The sequence below is a fragment of the Nicotiana tabacum genome, chromosome 22 (assembly GCF_000715075.1).
Source record: "Nicotiana tabacum cultivar K326 chromosome 22, ASM71507v2, whole genome shotgun sequence".
Classification (NCBI taxonomy): Eukaryota; Viridiplantae; Streptophyta; class Magnoliopsida; order Solanales; family Solanaceae; genus Nicotiana; species Nicotiana tabacum.
The window spans coordinates 63283016-63308936 of record NC_134101.1 but is presented as its reverse complement, the minus strand read 5'-3'; the positions used below and the strand labels follow the sequence as shown (position 1 = coordinate 63308936).

Here is a 25921-nt window from a genome sequence, read left to right as displayed (position 1 = left end):
GACTCAAGCTTGATATCGACTCGAGCTCTCGATCTTGTCTCGAGTTCTATTCTGATTCGGAGCCTTGTATTGATTCGGGATCAGTGTTGGTCGGTCTCTGCCTCATAAGCTCGATAACTTCACTTCGCATCATAGTTTGATTTGGATTCGAGCTCGATAAGATATCGAGCTCGACATTGATCGGTCCCTAGGGCTCGAAACTTAATGACCCAACTTCGGACCTCAACCTGATATTATGAAGATTCTCTTCGATCTAATGTATTACCATTTCTAGCAGTTCGTGCGAAGGTTGAAAACGATTTTGACCGTATACATGTACCATCTCCCCTGTGTATGTATATAGAACCACCAAAATTATGGTGAAGCAGTAAATACTCTTTTATCCTGAACAAGAAGTCTTGAGTCTGAGCCCTATAAATAAAGTTATCTTTGATAATATATTTTACGTTCTAAAGTGAGATTTCATGAGACGAAGGTGAATTAGTTAAATCCCAAAGTAGGTTTCAACATCGCATAGGAAACCCAGAAAATAATATCACACTCTTATTTTGTACTTATGTCCTTATAGCTAGTTTTGAGACAATTGATGAATATGTAAATCAATTTATGTGTTAGATACAAGTGTGCTATGTGTATGAGTGGAAAGATTGATTAAAGATTGATACAGATGTCTCTAATCCCATAAATGAGGCATTTAGTTTTTATCTTTCTTCACATAGAATCAAATCCACCACATTTTATGAGATTGGAATCGTTACAAAAGTCACCTCCATTCATGATTATAGGACCGTTTGTCCATAAGAAAAAATTTCAAAATATTATTTGATTATACATTAAACTGAATTAAAGATGAATTTCAAGTTTTAAAAAGTGATTAATAAACTCTTTCCTCTCATAAAACTGCAAAAAAAAAAATCAAGTGAAATAAATGTTTAACATTTCTTACATTAGCTGGAATACGAATAAAATGCCAATTAGGATAATAAGTGGAACACTATCAGTAATGGTGACTATGAGTATAGAATGTTTCTCCTGATACCTTTTATTTTTTTGACATCCTAACGTGATCAGAAATGCCATAAGAATATTGCATTTGATATCATATTAATTTATTGCGTTAATGTGGCCATAAAAATCTTACTATAAGTCAATCCATATTATATTTTGTACACAGCCATTTTTTTTTAAAAAAAGTTTTGTTTAAGACCGTAGATACTGTAAAAGGAAAAAATATGTTTTCTTTATGTCCTACCCATATTCGTATTTGCTTTGTGACTCGATTAATCCAAATTAGTGTATAAAAATTTCACTTTGAAGATAAATGGTTTCTTTCCAAAGGCTGGTCTATTCCAAAAATCTCTAATTAAAAATAAAGGATCCTTACCATACCATGTATGACTGTATGAGTACAACGCAAGAGTGGTTGTACAATTTCTCTCAATAAAATTTGTGATTGATCACTTTGTTCCAGCATTTTTCTACTTATTCTTCGCACTTTACCCTTTTGCCAAAAATTAATTAAAACTAGATTAAGCACAAAATAAATAACAGGTGGCAGTCATATTTCTTCTTAATCATTCCTTTTGTTGTCTTGCATATAAGTACTCCTAATCAACTATTTAACGGGCAACCCCCAAAACGCTTCTTTCTTTCTCTTCAAAAAATCGTCCCACACAAAAGAAAAAGCAAAGCATCGTTAAACAGTATTGTAGTTGGAAAATGAAGTTGAAATCTGATGGATAAATTAAGGAAATGTATTTATGTATTTTATACTATTGTAGTTTATAAAAGTGCATGACGAGACGGAAGAGAAGTAAATATATTTCCTTAATTGTCACCGTCATACACTATTTGGTTTAGTTTTGCTATTGTTTTGTTTTTCTGATATTTATTTAGTAAAAATAGAATATTATTTTTATTTTATTCTACCACTTACTAATGAAATAAAAAAAATTCACACGATAAATGATATTTTAAGTGACAACATCAACATATAAATTTGTATGGTACAATAACATACAGATTAAAAATAAATTTCGTACAAATTTGATACATCTACAACAATATATAAACTAAAAATAAATTTTAAATAACTAATTATATAGTATACAACTTATCAACAACTTTTATACATTATTTCTACCTAGTTAAATATAACTACAGTATCATACACTTAAATACAATTTTCATACAAATTGTATACAATATGCCTTTTGTATGTATTTTGTATATGATTTGTATATATTTTGTAAGTGGTGTGTTCTTCTTCCTCGCTGAAATTCCAATCAAAACTTCATCTCTTAATACAATTTTGATACATATTAACAACTTTATGTAAAAAGATAGTATTGATAACTTAAATATTAATTTTATACAACGATTCATACATTATACAACTATTTTTCAACTTTCATATAACATTCAAATAAAAAAATATATAACAACAATATAATACAATTTACATACAATTATAATACAACTTTACTACAATTTCGTAAATATATTGTATGTCATGTGTTCTTCTTCCTCTTCGAGTTTCAATCTGAAATTCAACCAAAATCAAGTCTAATCTTCACCAAACACCCTTAAAATTGAGATATAAACTCCAAACAATATTCCCAATTGTTTGCAACAACACCCAATCCAAACAAATAATGGTTTTTGAAAACCCAAATTCGATTTCAAAGCTTCAAAGCTTTTTAATGGGTGTCAATGGTGGAGAGTCAAACACCTTCAAAATTTATTGATTGACAATTTCAATTTAAACACCAATTGTGCAATATGAAAGGAAATTGCTAAGTTAAAACGATTGAAATCCATTGATAAATTCCATTAAAACTCTATACAACAAGAAAGCATAAAAAAATAGTGAACATCAAATGAAGAAAAATTGGGGGGGAAAATAGAGGAGTAGAGAGACGGAGAGAGAAAGTGGGCAAGTATAAAGGGATAAGGAAATAACTGATATTCCTTATTCAATTCCTAATATAAAGAGATACTCATTAAAACTTATTTGTTTATAATTGTACTTCCTAATATAAAGGGATACTCATTAAAACTTATTTGTTTATAATTGATAAATTATATATGACCGTATAATTAAATTGAAACTTAAGTAGGAGGGGTAATAAAGTTTATAGGAAGGTTAAAATCCCTTTTATAATGGCCGGCCTTCTACAATCTGTTGTTTGTACTTGTATAATTATCCATATTCAGTGGTAGAAACGTGATTATTGAAATATTATTAGCTCGTCTCAACTCTTGTACAGAAAATATAATTTGGCGGAAAACTCGGGCATTTGCATATATACCCATTTTTGGACACCATTGAATTTATATCTGCATTGTACAAAACTTTGGAAAGAATACCTGCTCGGATCTCAATGCAACTTCAGAAATTCGAATCTTAAATAGTTCAATTTTTCAGTACAACTTCAGACTCAACATCTGAAATCTTAAATAGTTCAATATTTCAATACAATTTCATATTTAAAATCTTAAGTTTTGAAACATAAGCTTGTTATTCGAATTTCAACAATCCAACACACGATTCAATACCCAAATCTACTCAAATTTGAAACATAACTTTCAAATATCATAAAGAACAAATCTCAATCATCAAATTGTTAAAACAACAACAAATTTAACAAACCAATTTTGCAACTAAGAAGAAAAAGAAACCCTAAACACGAAGAAGAATAAAGCAACAGTGAAGAAGAAGAGAAAAATACATGCATTTGAAGTTACTAAAAAATTGGGTATCATTCCTTTTCTTTTTTTTAAATAAAAGTGAGTACAGATCCAATCGGTGGCGCAAAACTGGGCGCCACATCAAAATTTTACGGAAAACTCTACATTAACTGTTCAACTTTGCATTAGTCATATAATTTGGTTTCCGGCATAAATAAACCCCACCATAACTTTACGCGAAAATTTAAGATACGAAACAAACTATTAAAAGAGAGTACGCCTACCTATATAAGAGCAGCTAACGTGACTACATTTCCTTTAAATAAAGCGATTTGTTTGGTAAACAAAATTAAATAAATCTTTTAACAAGTGAAAATGATGATGATGATAATAATATTATATGGTAAGAAGTTTTAATAATTTTTAACTTAAAACTTGTACAAGTAGACTAACTAGTAGTAAAAATAAATCCCAACAAGCCCGCCGTTGGAGTTGCCCATGTCTATATTGTATATAATAATCAGCACTTCACTGTTATGTCATATCTTTCCCATCCCCATATTTGTTAGAGGTCACCAATTACTTCTTACGATCATATTTGACATCTTCATATAATTGCCGTGGCTCTTCTCTCAACAGATTTGGTCCTTCGTCTTCTTATCAATGTAATCGCTTAATTAGCATTTAGCACAAAATAAAGCTATATTGTACATTGATCCCCCCCCCCCCCACACTAACTAGGTTAATGTAAGATGGGAGGGATAAGATGGAATTGTGTGTGGGTGGGTGGGGTTTTGGGGGGGGGGGGGAGCTATATTATACATTCTTCTCACTCCAGTTCGAAATCTTCATTGTTTTTTGGATTTGCTGGATTCTGTAAACATTTCCCTTTTTTCTGGCAAAGGTGATGAAACCAGAATTACGTATTCAGTGGTGGTCGCTGGCACTCAAAAAATGAGAACCCAAGAGAAAAGGAAGAAGTGCACAAAGTTCATGGACTATAATAATCTCATGTATCATCTATATGCACAAGAGACCTTCCAATATCCTTCCAATATCTTACTGTTTACTGTCCACTAACTACAGAAATATGGCTGCTCTATAGTTAAAGCAAATATTTATAAAACAAATACTGGCAAAAAGAATTAGGCATACCTAAAACAGTGAAAAAGGTAAAAGAAGCAATGTACAAAACAGCTGTAGGCATACCTAAAACAGTGAAAAAGGTAAAAGAAGCAATGTACAAAACAGCTGTAGGCGGTGTTATACTCGGGGTTTTCCATGCTGTGCATAATACGCCTTATCTGCATTGGCTAACCGATCCTGAAACATAGCCCACTCGCTTCTACACCTCTCTCTTACCTATGAAAAGAAAAATCGAGGAGATTCAAAAGAAGTAATTAAGATCTGACTTAATCGCAACAACGGGAAATGGTATTCATCAAACTAGATTTGAGGTGAATCACGGATTTGCTTACCCCTTCCCAAGGAGCTTTACCATTCTCCGAGCTACCCTGCATATTTCATATAACAAGAATGGTGTGAAGAAAATACTTAAAGAATGATAACAGGTCAATACAAAATTGCATGGGAGCAATGAGCCGTCTCCTCCCTCCCCTCTCCCGCAAGAGCATAAACAGATCAGTGCAATAAGTTTACAAACAAAATAGCAGAAAACAGCTTCAGCCTTAAGGATATATATCCACATATGGAGAAGCAAACACCAGCTTTAGCCCTAAGACTTAAATTACATTGCAAGTTGCCACTCTTGTCTCTTGGTAAGCCAATAATTTCTCTTCTATTCCTACCCAGAACTCCAGAGAGACAAAAAGGAGCACTAAATTGAGTCATCCTATGAATCAGCCTTCAGAGGACCCTTCAAGCCAAAGTGGTAGAAACTTAGATCTATCAAACCTTTAACAGCCAAAAACATAGTTGCAAAGAGTTTTAGGTTGGAAACTGGAGAACAAGATAGTATTCTTAAACCAATATAGGATACCGTAGGACAAAAATTAACATCTTTATCTGTTTCTTATCCCTTCTGCAAGACACTATAGAACTAAAATACTAGGGCACTTGCCAAAACAAAACTCACATGAATTGTACTACTATAATAAAAGAGAGGAATACTGGAGTTCAACCAATTATACACAGTACTAAATTGGTCAGAATGCAGGTTATGGCAGTCAGTCAGTAAATCTCCCTTTCAGAGAGGCATCATGGATTTGAGTTCCCATTGTTGGGTAAGAAAAAGAAGTTGATTATCTATTTAAATGAGAGCAGTAGCTAATAATGAGAACTTAATTTAACAAACTAGTAGAAATTTCAGCTATTTAGTTTCTGTATATGGACTTTTACAAACCTGACTCCCAAGGGAAGGAATAACTTGATGCACAATCCATTGTGAATCCACTACACCAATTTTTTCATGTGCAGGCTGCAGAAAAAATTAAAAGATAACAAGATTTTGCTAAATCGTCCACCATATTTCAAATTAGCAAAAACTCTAGAATCCTGAAAGATGGTGGGTTTCAAGGTCCAAAATGATATCAAAGTCTAAAGGGAAGCCATCATTACCATGAGGCAAGTCCTCTTTCAATTTTATAACAGATATAAAAATGGGAACTACTGACCTCTACACATCTTCTGAGAGCGAAATCCAATCCCCATCCATGCACCAAATCATTCTATAAGAAAACATCAAATGGAAGCACAGCTGTCACTATAATAGCACATGTATATATTAATGCACTCATGACCAGTGTAAGTGCACTCTTGAAAGGATTGTAATGAATCGATATGAGTATTGCCAGTTATGCATGTGATCCCAATTGTAAGAACTACCTGAATCATATGCCAAACACATCGCCATGCTTCCCGAGAAAATACAGGAGCCATTATTTCCACAAACCTGAAAAAACAAATCAGGAAAAGGTAAGTTACAGGCCAGCTAAAAGTATCAGATGCTGCAATTCCACAAAACTGAAAAAACAAATCAGGAAAAAGTAAGTTGCAGGCCAGCTAAAAGCCTAAAAGTATCAAATGGTGCAATTGTGGACAGGCCTTCTGTGAAATCAATTTCCGGAAAGTGCTATGCATAAAAACCCAAAAACAGCACTTAGTTGACTATAAGCTTTCATGCCTGAGGGAGTAATTTACCAGAGTTCAGTTGCTCAATCATAAGATATTAGAAGAAAGCATGTACAGAAGGCATCAATTTACCATCTTGCTAGCTAAACGAGAAAACAACTAGAAGCATGTAGTTCTGCTCATAACGCGTAGATACTTCTCTCATCTTTCTTTGTCTACCAAATTGTTGTTTCGTTGCTTGAGCGGCAAGGAGAATGAGATAATGAAAAGAGAAAGGTAAAGATTTGGAGCAGGAGGCTTGCTTCTGAAAGTTTAAAGAAAGATTTCTACTGTCGTGAAATTATCAATCAACCCCGCCTCAATCCCAATTTCTGCAGTGAATAGTGATGCCCAATAATATAGGCATACATGATATAACATAGACCCTCGGATTCTTCCAGTGTCTCAGAACACCACACCCAAATTGGTAGGGCTCAATCATAAAATCCCTATGCTGAGCCTTACCATATAAGCGGAATCAACCAACAGACGGCCAGATAAGTTAATCAACTTTGTTAGGCCTGGTCTTGATGGATGAAGCCCCAACTAGCATTCAAATGTAAGCAATATATCATAGAATTTTATTAAAACACTAAATAAGTCATAGTGATATTCTTAAGCAAATTATATTGGTTCACTCTAATTTAAGGTGCATTACATATTCCTCTTTGAAGAAATAATTAAACAAGCGGGTAACAAAATGCTCAGTCATTATGGCATAGTTACTCAGATGATGGAGAAAGTTGAATGTTTGAAAGCATAGATTCTCCCAAGTACAATCACTTTAGACGTAACATGATAAATCTTATACAATAAAGACTCTTCGGACTCCGACTAACATGTATTAATCAATCAACTATGCTCAATCCAAACACAGATCACATGCATGCTTGAGTTTACTAATAATAATTAGAAGTTTTGAATCAAAGTCCAATTTTTTTAGAGTATATATCTTTAAAATTTTGATTAGTTCCAAATGTAGGATTCTGCACAGTTTAATGAATTAAAATGATGCGAGAACCAAGCTTATCATGTTGTATCCATTAATATGTACATATATGTGGTGGTATCAAGTACAGATTGCATCTAGTGCGCACATTTCTAAAATGTGTGTGTGAGTGTGTGTGTGCGTGAGAGAGAGAGAGAGAGTACGCTGCACAAGGAGGCAATCGTGGATCACTGCACCAGCCTGGTTTCTCCTCCGTATTTCTGTTTCAGTCGCACAGAATTTTGAATGTGAATGAATATAAGCTAATTTATATAGAGATTCCATCCGAACTATTTGGGATGCGGGAGAGGGGGACGAGACAACTACAAAATGGACTTACTTGTGAACTTCTTTATCACCCCTCCTCTTTGTCATTTGCCATGTTAGGCCATTGTTAGGTTCAAGACCTGGCTGAGAGATCTCTAGACCATGTTTCTTAACTAGCTGAATATACCTGTCGTCATATTCAGGTGGCCTGGATTAGTTGCAAATACAAAGTGACAAGAAAAACTTCTCTTAAGAATGAGAAGATACTGTAAAACCAGAGCAAAACACCTACTTCTCTGCATTGAAGTGTTCAACTCCTAGATCTTCGTCCCAGATAAATATATAATCATAGGCAGCTACAACATCAGGATGCAAAAACCTCTTTGCATACCACCTGTTAAAGGAGATAGAAAGACCAGCAAAATATTATGAAACTACAAAAAGAAAATAGTCTATAATTCCATTTAACACCCTTCCCCTCATCTTATCATCACAATTCAAGAAAAGGATGATATACATGCTACAGGGCTGCCTGAATTGGTAAAAGGTCTCGGGCAAGTTATTTTTGACTCTTGCATCAAATTATGGGATTTCGAATCCCAATGATTGTTCATAAACTAGAAAGTCTTACCATTTTGTCTACTTCCTAATACTGATGTGAACTGCACGCTTGGACCACTCAAATTGATCCCATTCACTCGTTCGGCCATCGTAATGAAAAAGCAAAATTTGAAAATCCTCTGAAAACTAACCAACATATATAGTATGAAATTCAGTGTACATAAAAAAACACTAAGAAATAATGATCGTGCTCCATACTGTCACATTCAATGAATCGGTTTCTTTTTATTACCTTTTTAACTACTGCATCAATGTTGTTCTTTTGATCCAAACCAACTGTAAATGTCACCAAATACTTTGGCTTCTTCCTCAGATCCTGAAAATTCCACCACATTTATAAGACTACACGTAAAGAAGGAACAGTCTTGCCGATAGTCTTGCCGATAGTATTAGTACTATTCTTGTATTTCTTATCTCTAGATATTTGTTAGTACACGTGAGTCTTTGTTTTTTTTCGTTTCTTTTTCTTGTTGTTGTTATGGTTGGTTGATTCTTTGTCACTGTTACTTGAGCCGAGGGTCTATCGGAAACAGCCTCTCTACCTTCACAAGGTAGGAATAAGGTCTGTATACGCACTACCTTCCCCAGAACTCGCTTGTGAGATTATACTGGGATTGTTGTTGTTGTTGTAAGAAGGAACAGATCTCCAAAGTACAAAGGTAAACATCTTAAGCAATGCGAGAATTTCTTTTTGGTCACATTGCTGTCCTATCAATTAATGGTTTTGCAGAGAAGGATACAAGCTATAATGATGTATTATACAATCATTCACATATCTCATTAAAATATATCAGAAATAAAACAGCTCATTGTCCCGTAAATAATACTGAGCTGGAAGCAGATGAAGTGGACATGTAACCATATGATAAATAGCAGCTCAGGAAAGGCAGAATAATTGTCTGTATCATAAACTCTACACTGACCAGACATTCGTTTTTTTGGATAACTCAGAATAATACAATAACCACAAGATATTCTTTGCACCATACCTCACTTGGCTCACCCCACAACCTTCGCAGATAGAAATCTGATTCTGAGACCACAATCCCTGGTGGTAAAGACTCTGCACCACGAGGATTTGTCGGAACATATATCTAATGAACAAAATCAATGCCATCAGTAATTGAATACGAACTTCATGATGCTCTGGGTGCAACATATATCTTAGACCCTTACTAAATGCAAAAGATCATGTAATCATGCAATTATATCTGCAATTTTTTATACTGCAAGTTGCAAGAACCACCAAATTAGAAAAGCTTGTAACAAAACAATAAATATAACAGATTTGGCAACTGAAAATCAATAAATATAACAGATTTGGCAACTTCAAAATATGAGCAGTGCATACAATTGTAACAATGTGCCACTGTTCAGTAGCGCACACGAAATTCTATGATATTATTCTTTAGCTACAATTAACGTGACAAAAAATTCACTTTGACCGTCAAAATAAATAAATGACAAACTTTTCTTAAATATTTTGGTAAAATTTGACGATCCAAGAGGTAGCATCCAAACTGTACCTTTGCATAGTTTCTTTTTCTGGTTAGTAATTTCGACACAATTTCTTATCCTCCGATTTTTTTCTACTTATTGAATTCACTAGCTCATTTTCAGTCCAAAGTTTGCCAAATTGATTCACGAAAAGCAATTTGTGTCACATATAGTTGCACGCAGTAAGCATTTTTCAGCTTGACCATCAACCAATTACTGATAAAAAAAATGAAATACCTAATGTTTCTCTGAGCATGCAGAAAATTTAGCATGTGCGTGTTCCATTTAAAAATGTATCAGAAAAAAAACAGCATGAAATGGACAAGGTGAAAAAGAAAAGGTTTTAAGTAGACACTTACTCTACCTAATGCTAATAATATACTTAAAGTAAATAGAAAATGAGCCATTTTTTTATTGGTGTTCTAAGTTTGTTTGTTTCACTAAATATTTTATTTGGCAACTGCTTAACTCAACAAAAATGTAGATGAATCCCTCCATAAGGAAAGATTTTTTTGCTGGCCAAACTGACATCATTAGTTAGTAAAATTATTTAAAAAGCTTGTTCAGCAAACAATCTTTCATAAGCATACAAGTGAATCAAAAAAGTGAAGCTGCAGGTAGGAAGACAGAATTTATAGGACTTGTAGTGATATAAATACCTTAGGTGTTAAAGGAATATTGCCTGAACCAAGATTTTCAGGAAAACTACGCCCACTATATCTCTGATGATCATCATTGAAGGCTACATCAAGAGATGATATAATGCTCGAAGGTAAAGTAATCTGCAATGAACCCCCAAGATTATACTGAATGAAAAAAGGCATATTACTTTCCATCACAAAGACCAACCAAAATTGGGCTAATATACCTTTGTTAGAGAAACAGAAGGAAACGAAATGCCAATGAAATATCCAAATACCATTCCCATGACCGTTGTTATAATAAGCCTGGCACTGTCGTTTGATCTTTTGAAAACCCCAGTGAACCTTAAAGAGCAAAGAGGGTATTTCGTAAGCTAACTGATAGAAATAAAACCAGGAGTTACGGACAACTAAAACCTGGAGAGATTTATTACAAAAAACACGTTCCTTTGTCTACAAACCTGCGGTGAGAGGTTCCCATTGTGATAAAAGTTGCTCAACTCAAGGGTCGTGCATTAGGCAGAAACCAATTCCTTGAGCAACCTCAGCAACGCATATAGCATCATCCAATTTCAAAAGAACAAACTTGGCATGCCTGAAAAGGTAAATCATATTACTTTGGGAGCAACAAGTTCACGATACCCATACCCATCCCTGCATAAATACACAAAATCTTTTATCCTCATGGTATGATGAACTGTTCCACAAATCTTACTATCAAACTTTTTTACTATTCAACTTTAGAATTGCAGTAAGTCAGGGAATTTACTGAAAACCTCTAAGAGAGACCAATTTAACAGCTCTTAAACTTCAATTTCAGTTAAAAACTGTAAGTTGGTGTCTCTTAAATGCTGTAACTTCAGGTTATGAGGTTTTTTTTTTTTTTTTTTTTGAACTTCCTAGTAAATGGGTAAACAAATCTTACTTGGATTACTGATCTGGACCATAAACTCCAGCAAAAAAATTAAGGTAAAAAGAAACTCAAAAATGCTATCTAAAGAAAAACCCTAGACCCTCCAATTAACCAATAAATAAAATGGTTAAAATTGCGAGCAGAACATCATGAATGCTGCTTGGATTCAATGTGAAAATTCATGACTCAAATAAAAGCCCAGAATTTGGAAAAAACACGAACTAAACAAGAGATTAAATTAGAAATATAAGACCCTAAATATCAATTACAGTTTCTAAGATCAGTACTTTACAATAACAAATAGCTGCAAAATTAACAGTGTTCCATTGCAAAACGCAGCATGAAAATAAGAGCAGATGAAGAAAAGCTAGGGTTTGAGAGACGTACAGGTAATCCCCGATGGTTTCACAGAGAGAAGAGATGAGAGATCGGGGTATCAAATTTCAATGTTTGGTATGTTGTGAGACGAAATGTCAAATATTGATAAATCTGAAAAATTATGTCATCCGTTGGAAAGAAAATTTGTATCAGTACTTTCTTACCATAATGTCCCTTGCCAAATGAATATAATTTTGGTTAAAGAAGATAATAATAATGATTTAATTATTGAAGATCATTTACTAATCAAAGTCCAGTTACATTCATAACTAATGTTTTAAAATGATAAAAATTCATTTTGAGGAGCCCTTTGCGTGGATGGGGAAAAAATTACTAGGTGTTTCAATTTAATCATACTTATCATCGTTAAATCATAAATTAGGATAAAAGTATGTATTATAATTAATACTAATAATTATTGAGTGATTAGGACAAAAGTATGTATTATAAAGGCTTTAGTTATGTATTTATTATAGTGATTATACACACCTTATGATAAGTAGTTGTATTATTTTTGGTAAATAACAATAGTTGCATTTATGTTGTTATAAAAGATTTTATATAGATACTTAAAATTCAAACAATATAATAAACGGTTCCAAATAATGCAAGAATTGCGAGGAAATATAATTAAAAAGCAATAGCAATCAACAAAAAAATCCTTTCAAGCTTCAATTTAAGTTAGATCCTCTCTTTCCATTGTTGAATTTGAATTTTGCCTCTTTTATCTTTTGATTAGATCAAAACTTTAATAAAGTGAATATAGCTTTAAATTTCGAATTCAAACATAACGTTATTTTAATTATTAATGTGGGTCCTATTTTGATATGTACTCTGTAACACCAACATGTGTATAATTTGATAATGCCCCCACATAGTGGCCCCAAAAATTTGCTTCTCTACTTTCCTAGGACAACCGGAATGATAACTTTATAGTCAATTGATCCTAAGATTTGAATTTTTTTAAAAAAAGTATAAAAATGAGAAAACAAATTATGGACAAATTAAGTGCTTAACATGGATGAATTAAAAATTTCTCATAAACTTTTAACTTGGATTCTAAGTATGTTATTGTAGTAATTTCATTTTCAGCATTTGACAAACCCAATTAAAAGTCGTATAATCATGAGTGTGAAGTCACCGACTTTCTAATCTAACAATGACAACAATCCTACAAAGTGTCGCAAATTAAAAATTATTTTCGATAAAAAAGATTTACTCCATAGCAACTCACGTCGCAATTTAAAGATTGCTTATACATCTTATTTTTAATTCAATGTGTTGGGATATATATTATTAATCATGAGTTTGATGTGGATAGAGTATTTATAATAAAATAATTATTTATTCAATTTTAATAAAGTTTTTAAATAGATCATATTCTAGTCAGTGTTCTTTGCTTATATAGTAGATACTTTAGTATATAGAGTTTAGCTTATACACGAAAGATTAAATCATTGGTTAATAAGTATAAAGTTTCATTCCACAATCTAATGATAGAATTGGACAACTCATCATAAACGATTACAACACAAGATTAAATCTAATTTATCTTGATTACGAGAATAGTTTAATTCTGACTTTTTGTGATAGTATATTTCGTATGTATTTGACAGACCAAGTAGAGATAAGTATTTTATACTAACTTAATAAAATAGATTATCTAGCCATTAAATGTTCTTATACCCTTAATCTTGATATATTTTTTATTAGTTGTGTATATTATTATTATTTTGATTTATTAAAAAGCAAGATTCGTTCGTGGGTCAATATATCCAGTAAATTGAATTATTATAATGGACACTAGTGAAGTAATAATTAGTTGATGGGATCCATTCTCGGTTTAGAGGTTGATGATACACAGTTATGAAAGCTTATAAGTTTTTATGTGTAAACCTGGCCGGTGAATTTTATATCCACTCATGTAATAAGATAAGATAATCAATTAATTTAATTTAATTTATTAGTATCTGAATCTTAACATGGTGAGTTAAATAAAATTTAATATGTGAATTTTAAAATTGAATAAGGAGTGCACTTACTATTGTTTAGTAGAATACTTCCTAATTTATTATGATAGGAAGCCTTGGTGTGCCCATAGTAGGTGATCACGCCCAATTATGCCTTGTAAAAAGGACTTAGCGGTCGTTGCAAATATATTTCGGTTAATAAGTCAGGAGTCGAATCCCACGGAGAATTAACCTATTAAACACAGCTGCTAGACTCGCACAAATTCACGTAATCAATCTTCAGAAATATTTAAGTAACAAATTTGATGTTTACTAACTAAATATCACATAATGAAAATGCAATAATTAATAACTAACTATGAACGGGTTGTAGACAAGAATTGGAATGATCTAAGGTTATGATTTTCCCTATTGTCGGAATTCTTTCCGCTATATTTTCTATAAATTTGCCTAAGTCTTCTCTACCGATCATGAATGCTCTGAGTGCTGTAATTCTCTCCCGAGTAACTGCAACAATTTACTAGACATATTCTCCTGAATTACTCTAGCTGGCATTAAGTACGGCTCACTCGGATCGCACCAAGGTTTTGTTATCCCTAATCCCACTTTTAAACCTTTCATATTGATCCCTCATATACGTTAGGAGTGATATTGTTCAACAATTACCTAAATATGCACTCTCTCCCGAATAATACACACTAAATATGCACAGTTGATTGAGAGGCCTTCAATCAACAACAATAATAATATAGTTGAAAAAATAGAGAAAATACTACGGCAAATCTATATTAACGTAACAGGAAAATCATCCTCCAATAGGTTCCATCAAAACCCTAGATTAGGAGTTTAGCTACTCATACTCATAGTAACAATATCCCAGATATTTTGCATAATTAAATTACAAAGTAAAGATGAAAGGATGTAGAAATCAATGATACTAACTCCCAACGGTTGTTTCACGAGCTATCCTTGCCTCCGGTTGCAAAACTGCTTCAAAAGTGGCGTTTTATGTATTTATATGTGTAGGAAAAGACCTAAACGACATAGGCCAAGTCATAGTCAAACCAGGAGACGAAATAAGCCTTCAAAGTTCGGAGTGTGCGTGCTTCAGACCTCGCTTCGCGAGGATTCACATGAGCAGGACCTCGCCCCAGTCCTGGTGTCGCCAGCCTTAATGTGATGTGGACCTCGCCCAACCAGCTCTCACGCGAGCTATTAAGCTTGCTTTGCCAGCTTTCTCATTTATCCGATGCTCACTTATTTCTTTCTTCTTTTCAATTATTTTCGAGCACGTTTTAGACTTTAATTATTCCTTTTGCTCTACTTTCATCTCCAATTCACCTACACATGAAATAGACTCCATTACGCGCAAATAAAGTGTAGTTTATCATTAAAACATACAAAATACAAGGCAAATAATATACTAAAATATGGAATTATAGCCACACATCAATACCCCACACTTAAACATTACTCGTCCTCGAACAATCAAATTACCCTTATAGACACAACCTTTTTAAGCAATTTCCTTAACTCATCACACCAAAAATCTTTAAAATAGTCTAAGCACAAAGGTGTAATATCCTCACCTCAAGATTTGACTCATAAATACCATGCCTTATTCACAAATCACTTACTTACTCTAACATGGAGGCCAATGACATTTTCTTTCCTTTATGAATCACGTGCTCTCACCCAACAAAGAGCTTAATTCCACACACAATGAATTTTAAGAACGTAGGAACTCAATATAGGAAAAATTCACCGCTCTCATAAATAACATTCATATGCCACAAATGATGCACCATAGGCTTGTCTGTAGTGTAATACTCTACTAATCGAGCTCATTAAGTCTAGGATCAAGTAGGACTTCAATTGGTTGTATTGTAGGTTGCGGGTCGGGTATGATACATTTGGATATGAGTGACTACACCTCCCTTAAACACTTTAATACATATACTTTAATACTACATCTCATACTTATGTTAAACCAGAATTCCACCTTCAATTCAATTTATATTACCCTATACTTCTTTAAGCACAAGTATATCACTAGCCACCACCATCAAGAATTATTTTTCATACAATACATCTATTTTTTTTCTCCTTCTTCTTTTTTCTCTCTTTTTTTTTCTTTCAATCCAAGTGGCTTTTATTGACATTTTCTTTTTCTTTCTTTCAAACGGTGCACCTTTCTCCTTATTTCATTTGTTCCACTCAAAAGCCAAACCACCACCCCACACTTTAACTCTTACATAATTCATTATAATTCAAGTGCTCATGAGTGGTGACAAGGTTCAAATATATGGTCGATTTAAACAAATGGGTACGGCTTGTAATGTGGTTACCAAAAAAACAGGATTATAGGCTCGAAGGGGTTAACTACGTTATATGACATTCAGGCGGGTAAACTCTATATATCTGGCTCAATAAAGAAATGCCTATATCACTTCCCAGACTGAACAAGACTACCATTTCGCTTTGCACAAACACGGGGCAAGTTCTAAACATCAAATGCAATGCACTAAATACATACAAACCTCACACAGATATGGCACATAACTCACTCGGGATTGGTTTTATCACGACACTCCAGTCAAAGCAGTCAAGCAAATTAAGAATCTACGATTTAAGGTACTTATACTAGAGTCAAAAACTGAGCCTAAGTGTCACAACCAGAGTACTAACTATTCTCAAAGCATAACAAAGTTAAGAGATATCACTACAATTCAACTCATAGCCTAGTGATTTCTACTCCTAAAAATTAAAACTAACTACACCCGATTCAAATAAAACCCTTGGAAAAGAACCGCGGCCCAAAGAAAAACCAAGGGGGAATTACTACACTACCTACAAGAAAATCTTTTTGGTTTATTTTCTTTAGACTTAATTCTCTCAAGAAAACTGGCTAGGAGATCCATCGTCGGGAAGAGTCTAATTTTTTTCTACTTTAAAAGGCTAAGACGTCATTAACTAAAAACAAATATCTAAAATAAGACTAATATTTTTGTTTTACAAGCCCCACCCCTCACTTATTTCATGCAATGTCCTCAGTGCATATACAACTGACAAAACATGAAAAAAATAAGTAGGGTGTAGGAAAAACTCCCTGATCACGTTTGTTAGCATGAGAATCAAGCAATGTCACATGGGTGCTTCTTCCACATTCGAAGCATCGGGCTACCAGTGAGCCACCCCACACTTAAGATTTTAAAGTGGTGCACAACTACGTAGCACTAGTCTTATAATCCCGGAGACTCGGGCTCCAATGGGGACAAAGAATGCCTTTGAGGCATTATAACAAACACTTAGCATACACTAGTGCCATGGGAGTGCTTGTAGGGGTGAGGGATTGCCTCACCCTCCCAAATCGGCTTGGGAGTTCTGTACTACCACTTGTTCACACAATAGCAACACCATTATTATGGGATTAATGGGGTTGGGACACACAAACACATGGTTACAATGAAGAACAATCCCAATTTTTTGTGTCCAATGTCATGCATTCACTTAACTCAAAATTGTCAAAGAATGGAGATAGAAACCATACAATAGATGTTTAAGAGAAGGGATTTGCCTTTGAATTTCTGTTGCAAGTGAAGGAAATAGAAGAATATTGTTTGTCTTCAATGGAGTTGTAAGAGGGAGGGTTTGGCAGGGTTTTGCGTGAGTGTGTGAGGGTGTGTTTTGTGCGCAGTGGGGTTTGTGTGGGAGGAGAGGAGGAAAATTGGGGCGTCCAGTGTGTTTTCTTTTAGGCATGTGTGTTTTAAGATGGGGAATTAAAGGAAAACAAAACAAAAAGAAAATAAAAGCACAAAACTAACCTGGCGACGCGAGCGACATACATGGCGACGCGAGCTTAGAGGCAGGCGACGCGAACTCAGAGGCAGGAGACGCGAACTCAGAGGAAGGCGACGCGAGGGATTCCGCGAGATGTGTCTCGCTATAACCCATGCAAGGCGAGCTCATTAGCGAGCTCAATACCTGGTGCCGCATGGCTTAAAGCCTGACCCAACTCGCTGGAGACCAGGAAGCGCGAGATACTGCGTACGACTTGCTGAAATCACCTGCAAACATGTTAGTTCCTAAAAACGAAAAGAAAAATTCTAACTGCACTAAAAATCAACTACGAATTGGGTTTCCTCCCAACGAGCGCCTTAGTTAACATCACGGCATGCCGAATACAACGTTACAATGGGTTACCTCCCATGAAGCACCTGATTTAATGTCGCAGCACGACGCATGTAATCATACTTAAGGCTCGCTCAACATTGGTGGCTCGAGCAAATGAGTCACCGACACTACTTTCGCGTCATCCATGCCCAAATAATGTTTTAACCTGTGCCCATTGACTCTGAATATGCGAGAGTCATTTTCTGCAACAATCTCTACTGCTACGGTAGGGTAAATCTCTACCACACAAAATGGTCATGACCATCTTGACTTCAATTTGCCCCGAAACAACCTCAATCTCGAATTGAATAATAATACCCTGTCTCTCGGCTTAAAATTTCACTCAAGAATATTTTTTTCGTGCACCAGTTTCATTCTTTCCTTGTATAACCTTGTACTCTCAAAAGCATGGTACCGAAACTCGTTAAGTTCATGCAACCCTGTGACTCTACTAGTTCCAGCGGCCTCCACGTCCAGATTTAATTATCGCAACTCCCAGAAGGCTTTATGTTCTAACTTCACCGCAAGTGACATGCCTTTCCAAACACCAATTTATATGGTGACATTCCAATCGGAGTTTTGAATGCAGTGCGGTAAGACCATAACGCAACATCCAATTTTCTTGCCCAATAAGTCAGAGTAGTATTTAAAGTTTTGGTCAAAACACTTTTGATTTCTCTGTTTGACACCTCGACTTGCCCACTCGTTTGTGGGTGATACGGAGTGGCAACTTTGTGGCGAACGCCATATTTCTCCAACAACTTTTCAAAGGCTCAGTTGCTGAAGTGGGTACCCCCATCACTGATGATAGCTATTGGAATGCCAAATCGGGTGAAGATGTTCTTTCTCAGGAAACCAATAATTGCCCTCGCATCATTTGTCGTAAGTGTGCCGATTTCTACCCATTTCGAGACATAGTCCACCGCTACAAGTATGTACTTGTTATTGTATGAGCTAACAAATGGTCCTATATAGTCGATTCCCCACACATCAAACACTTCTACCTCTTGGATCGGGTTCATGGGTATCTCACGTCGACGGGAAATATTCCCCATCTGTTGGCACTCATCACAATTTTTCACCCAGAAGTGTGCATCTTTAAATAGCGTCGGCCAATAAAAACTTGACTCGAACACTTTAGCCGTTGTCCTAACGCCCTCAAAATGTCCTCCATACAGTGAAGCATGAGATGCATGCAAAACAGAAAATTGATCTATCTCAGGAATGCATCTCCGAATCATGTTATCAAGACAAATCCTAAACAGATATGGTTCATCCTAGAAATATATGCGACAATCAGGAAAAAACTTTTCTTTTGCACAGAAGATAAGTCAATAGGATCAATACCGCTTGCCAGGTAATTTACAATATCTGCATACCATGGTGTAGCATCGAGGCTCGTCGCTAAGTATTGTTCATCCGGGAAAGTTTCCACAATCTCTTCCACCTCAACCTTCTTCTCGGCTCCTTCCAGCCTAGACAAGTGATCAACCACTTGGTTCTCTGTTCCCTTTCGATCACGGATTTCCAATTCAAATTCTTGTAGCAGTAGCACCCATCGAATCAGGCACGGCTTTGACTCCTTCTTCTCAATTAGGTACCTGAGAGCAGCATGGTCAGTATAAACAATTACCTTCGGGCCTATCAGGTATGACCTAAATTTGTCAAATGCGAACACCACTGCTAGCATCTCATTCTTGGTCACTGTGTAATTTAGTTGGGCACCACTCAAAGTTCTACTTGCGTAGTATATTGGATGCATGACTTTATCTTTTCGCTGCCCAAGAACTGCTCCAACAGCATAGTCGCTCGCATCACACATCAGATCAAATAGTTGCCCATAGTATGGTACAACTATGATAGGTGTTGTCACCAGCCTCTTCTTCAATTCCTCAAAATCTACCTTGCAGTCATTAGAAAACACAAAAGGGTGATCTTTTTCAAGCAATTTACCCAAGGGGTTAGCAATTTTGGAGAAGTCTTTTATAAACCGTCTATAGAAACCGGCGTGGCCAAGGAAACTTCTTATTGCTTTGACGGAAGTTGGTGGTGGAAGCTTTTCTATCACAGCAACCTTTGCACGATCTACCTCAATTCTCTTACTTGACATTAGGTGCCTCAAGACTATACCTTCATGTACCATGAAATGGCACTTTTCCCAGTTGAGCACCAGATTAGTCTCCACATATCTTTTCAGTACTCTTTTCAAATTCTGTAGGCAATCATAGAATGAGTCTCCCACCACTGAGAAATCATCCATAAAGACCTCCATTATGTACTCTACCATATCTGTGAAGATGGCCATTATGCACATTTGAAATGTGGTGGGTGCATTGCATAGGCCGAACGACATTCTCCAAAAAGCGTAGACGCCATATAGACAGGTGAATGACATTTTCTCTCTATCTTCCGGAGCAATGGAGATCTGATTATACCCCGAGTATCCATCCAGAAAGAAAAAATGAGACCTCCTGGCCAGTCTATCTAGCATTTGATCAATGAATGGCAAGGGAAAGTGGTCTTTTCGGGTGGCCTTGTTCAATGTCTGTAGTCCATACAAATTCGCCATCCCGTGACTGTTCTTGTTGATATCAACTCATTGTTATTATTTTGCACTACAGTCATCCCACCTTTCTTTGGCACACATTGGACTGGGCTGATCCTGTTTCTATTGGAGATGGGGAAAATGATCCCCGCATCTAACCACTTTATCACCTTCTTTTTCAGAACTTCCTTCATGTTGGGCTTCAGCCTTCTTTTATGTTCTCTGGAAGGTTTGTGGCCATCTTCCAGTAGAATCTTATGCATACAGAAGGTCGTGCTGATACCCTTAATGTCTGCAATGGTCCAACTAATTGCAATTTTGCACTCAATCAATACCTGCAAAAGTTGTTCTTTCTGCACATCTAACAAACCAGATGAGATAATAACATGTAAAGTTGAGTTAGGTCCTAAGAAATCATACCTGAGATGAGGTGGTAGTGGCTTTAGTTCCAACTTTGGTGGCTCTTCTATCGATGGCTTAGCTGGAGGAGTTTTTCTTTCTTCCAAGTGCAAAGGCTCAAATTCGAGCTCTCTTTTCCAAAACCCTTGGCCTTCAAGAGACAGTACCCACTCCGCCAAGTCCTCTCCATTTGCTTCATCTAAGTTCATAAGACATGCTGCTAGAGGGTCTTTAGCATTCAAGGTCTCATCTTCCTCCTCCAAAATTACATCCACAGCTTCTATTAGAGAGCAGTTAGCAAATTCACTTGGTCGCCGTATAGATTTCTACACATTGAATGTTATCTCTTCATCATTTAGTCTCATTTTTTGCTCTCTAGTTTCACAATCAATTAAAGCTCTCCTAGTGGCCAAAAATGGTCTTCCCAAAATTATAGGAATCTCCTCGTCAATCCGGCAGTCCAGAATGACAAAATCTATTGGGAACACAAACTTCTCAACCTGTACCATTATCAAGGATACCTGATGTGGGTCTTGCTCTTCCAATGCCTAACCTTTTGTAGATATCCAAGGGCATCAAGTTTATGCTTGCCCCCAAATCACACAATGCTTTAGCAAAAGCATAGATGCCTATCGTGCATGGGATTGTGAAACTCCCTGGGTCTGATAACTTCTCAGCTATGGGTCTCGCCATGACTGCACTACAAGTTTGGGTCAATATAATAGTGGACAGGTCTTGGAAGTCGAATTTGCGAGACATTAAATCTTTCATCATTTTGGCATACCCATGCATCTTTCGCAAAGCGTCAATTAGTGGAATGTTCACCTGGATTTGTTTCAACATCTCCATGAATTTCTTATACTGCTCATCCTTCTGATATTTGGCCTATCTCTGTGGGAATAGTGTTGGAGGTCGCTTCGGTCCTGTGATTTGAGTTTTATCTTGCTCAAGCACTGCTTCTACTGTCTTTTCTTGTGCTACCTTAGTCTCCTTTACAACCTCTTTTTCTTTGCTTGTGCTCTTTTATGCATGTTGTACCCTCACCTCAGTTAACCCTGTTGAATCATCTATCTCAATGGGTACTGGCACAAGGGTTTCCGTAGGTTGACTTTCGCGAGCAATTTCTTGCTTTAGATATAGGTCTCTACCATTTCTTAGACTCACTGCCATAAGATGTTTCGGGCCCTGCTATTTTGGATTGACTTGTGTGTCTGCAGGTAACGTCCCTTGGGGACGATTATTTAGAGCCTTCGAAATCTGTCCTAATTGAATCTCAATGCCCTTTATCGCTGATTCATGTGAGTCCACCCTCTCTTGCATTTTTCCATTGGACCCAATCAGTTGTTGCAACATTCCTTTAAGTTCAGCAAACCCATCATCTTGTCTCACTATCTGTTATTGTTGAGGCTGTTAATAAGCTAGCTACTGATTTTGTTGGTTGCAACCCTGTTGCCTTTGGTAAGGCACAACTTTACCATGTGATAGCATAACTCCAGGATTGTTGATGTTATTGTACTGCTACCGTGCTGGCCTATATTGTTGATTCTGTTGCCCCCAATTCTGACCAACTTGCTTGTGTCCTCCATAGTTGGACACATAGTTCATATCTTCCTGATAGTGCTGGTTGTCACCTTCCGCACTCCATGGGCATACATATGGTTGGTTAATTCATGGTGTACATATGCCCCCATTAGTTACGTCAACTATGTGTACTTGCTGCTTCTAGCCTGATTCATCGATCTTTTTGGTGAGGATACTCATTTGCGTCATTAGAGTGGCCATATTTTCAGTTATGGAGTTGTTTTGGTCCAAAGCCACTGAATGAACTACACGAGTGATCGTAGAGTATCTTGCCATCCATCCTGAGTTTTGGGCCATTTTGTCAAGTAGGATCGTGCATTCTCTGAATGTTTTGCTAAAAAATGCTCCATTTGTTGAAGCACCAACATTGGCCTTTAAGACGTCTGCCAGTCCCATGTAAAACCTCTGCCCCAACATCTGATCTGGAATGCCATGATGTGGATATTTAACCAGCATACCCTTGAACCTCTCCCACGTTTCTTGTAGTGTTTCTGTTAGTCTCTGCCTGAAGCTCAATATATCATCAATTTGTTTGACATTCTTATTGGGTGGGTAGAACTTGTTCAAAAATTGATTGACTAATTCCTCCCAAGTAGTGATGGAGTTTATAGGGAGTGAATTAAGCAAGTTTGAGCTTCTCCTATCACCGAGAATGGAAACAATAACAACTTTATTGCTTTTGGTGTCACATTAAGTTGCCTTTGCGTGACACATATTGACAGGAAATTCTTCAGATGCTGCTGAGGATCTTGAATGTATGAACTTGAGAACAGTCCCTTGTTCTGCAACATATGTAGCATGTTGTTTGTGATTTGAAATGACTCCGCTTGTATCTGAGGGACTGCAATTGCGGTTGCCAGATTTTCAGCGGTAGGTTGTGCCCAGTCATACAATGTTTCTTCTGGCACAAGAGGCACCACACCCTGATTGTTCGGGTCATTCTCATTATTTCTGTTGTTTGGATTTTCTACTCCGTCATCTATGTCTGGTTCGATTTGTTCTATTGAGTTCTGTTGCTGTTTGCCCTTCTTATTTGCACGATTCAGTGCCTTGAAAACTTTCTTAGGATTTGATAATGCTTCGAACAATTCACTAGTTCTTGAGAAGTTTCTAGGCATGCACCTGTAGCACCCAAGACTACAAACGTTAGAATTTCAATATATTTGGTTTAAAATGAAGAAAATTGGCTACACTAAGAATTCTAAAACTTCTTTTAGCTGGAGCTGCATAACACCGTTAAATCTCCGGCAATGACGTAAAAATTTGATCACACCCAACTATGCCTTGTAAAAAGGAATTAGCTGTCGTTGCAAATATATTCTGGTTAATAAGTCCAGAGTCAAATCCCGCAGGGATTTAACCTATTAAACATAACTGCTAGACTCGCACAAATTCACGCCATCAATCTTTAGAAATATTTAAGTAACAAATTTGATGTTTACTAACTAAATATCACGTAATGAAAATGCAATAATTAATAATTAACTACTAACGGGTTGTTGACAAGAATTGGAATGATCTAAGATTATGATTTCCCCTATTGTCGGAATCCTTTCCGCTACGTTTTCTATAAATTTGCCTAAGTCTTCTCTACCGATCATGAATGCTCTGAGTGTTGTAATTATCTCCTGAGTAACTACCACAATTTACTAGACATATTCTCCTGAATTACTCTAGCTGGCATTAAGTACGGCTCACTCGGATCGCACCAAGGTTTTGTTATCCCTAATCCCACTTTTAAACCTTTCGTATTGATCCCTCATATACGTTAGGAGTGATATTGTTCAACAATTACCTAAATATGCACTCTCTCCCGAGTAATACACACTAAATATGCACAGTTGATTGAGAGGCCTTCAATCAACAACAATAATAATATAGTTGAAAAAATAGAGAAAATACTACGGCAAATATATATTAACGTAACAGGAAAATCATCCTCCAATAGGTTCCATCAAAACCCTAGATTAGGAGTTTAGCTACTCATACTCATAGTAAGAATATCACAGATGTTTTGCATAATTAAATTACAAAGTAAAGATGAAAGACTGTAGAAATCAATTATTCTAACTCCCAACAGTTGTTTCACGAGCTATCTTTGCCTTCGGTTGCAAAACTGCTTCAAAAGTGGCATTTTATGTCTATTTATATGTGTAGGAAAAGACCTAAACGACATAGGCCAAGTCCTAGTCAAACCAGGAGACGAAGTAAGCCTTCAAAGTTCGGAGTGTGCGCGCCTCAGACCTCGTCTCGCGAGGCTTCACGCGAGCAGGACCTCGCCCCAGACCTGGCGTCGCCAGCCTTAACACGAGGTGGACCTTGCCTCCTGCCTCACCTAGCCTGCTCCCACACAAGCTAAAAGGCTCGCCCAACCAGCTCCCACGCGAGCTATTAAGCTTGCTTCGCCAGCTTTCTCATTTATCCGCTGCTCACTTCTTTCTTTCTTTTTTTCAACTGTTATCGAGCACGCTTTAGACTTCAATTATTCCTTTTGCTCTACTTTCATCTCAAATTCACCTATACATAAAATAGATTCGATTACGTGTAAATAAAGTATAGTTTATCATTAAAGCATACAAAATACTACTAAAAATCTGCTAAAAACCGAGCAAATATTTCCAACCAACGTTGGTCGGTCAAAAAAAGCGACCAAAAACCGTCCAGCTTGGACGAAAACTGGATTATTTTTTTTTACTTTTTTTTAAACTAAATGCCGACCAACGTTGGTCGGTAAATTGGTCAACAAATTGACCCAACTGGTCAGACAAGAAAATTTTGGATTACCGAGCAACGTTGGTTGGTAATCTGGATCCAATTTTTTAAATTTTAATAATTATTTTATTATTTAAAATGTTTTATAATATTTAAGAATTTATATTTAAAATTACCGACCAACGTTGGTCGGTTAATGTAGGGGAAGCATTTACCGACCAACTTTGGTCGGTAATTGTTATTTTCTGCAAAATAACCGACCAAAGTTGGTCGGTTATTACGTCAACATTGGTCAAACTTTCGAATTACTTTTATATTTACTATCTAAATAATATAAATGTAATTCGTTAACACTTTTGTAATACAAATAATGAATACACTAACATATACTATATATAACATGCTATTTGTAAATTG

At 35.9% G+C, this 25921-nt stretch overlaps 1 non-coding gene and 1 pseudogene across 1 annotated transcript; one reads left to right on the top strand and one right to left on the bottom strand.

Moving 5' to 3' along the window:
- Positions 1–4684: 4684 nt before the first annotated feature.
- Positions 4685–12270, bottom strand: LOC107762018 (uncharacterized; annotated as a pseudogene).
- Positions 12271–23219: 10949 nt separating this feature from the next.
- Positions 23220–23326, top strand: LOC142176835 (small nucleolar RNA R71). The gene has a single exon (XR_012705642.1). It is a non-coding gene; the product is annotated as a small nucleolar RNA R71 (small nucleolar RNA).
- Positions 23327–25921: the final 2595 nt, after the last annotated feature.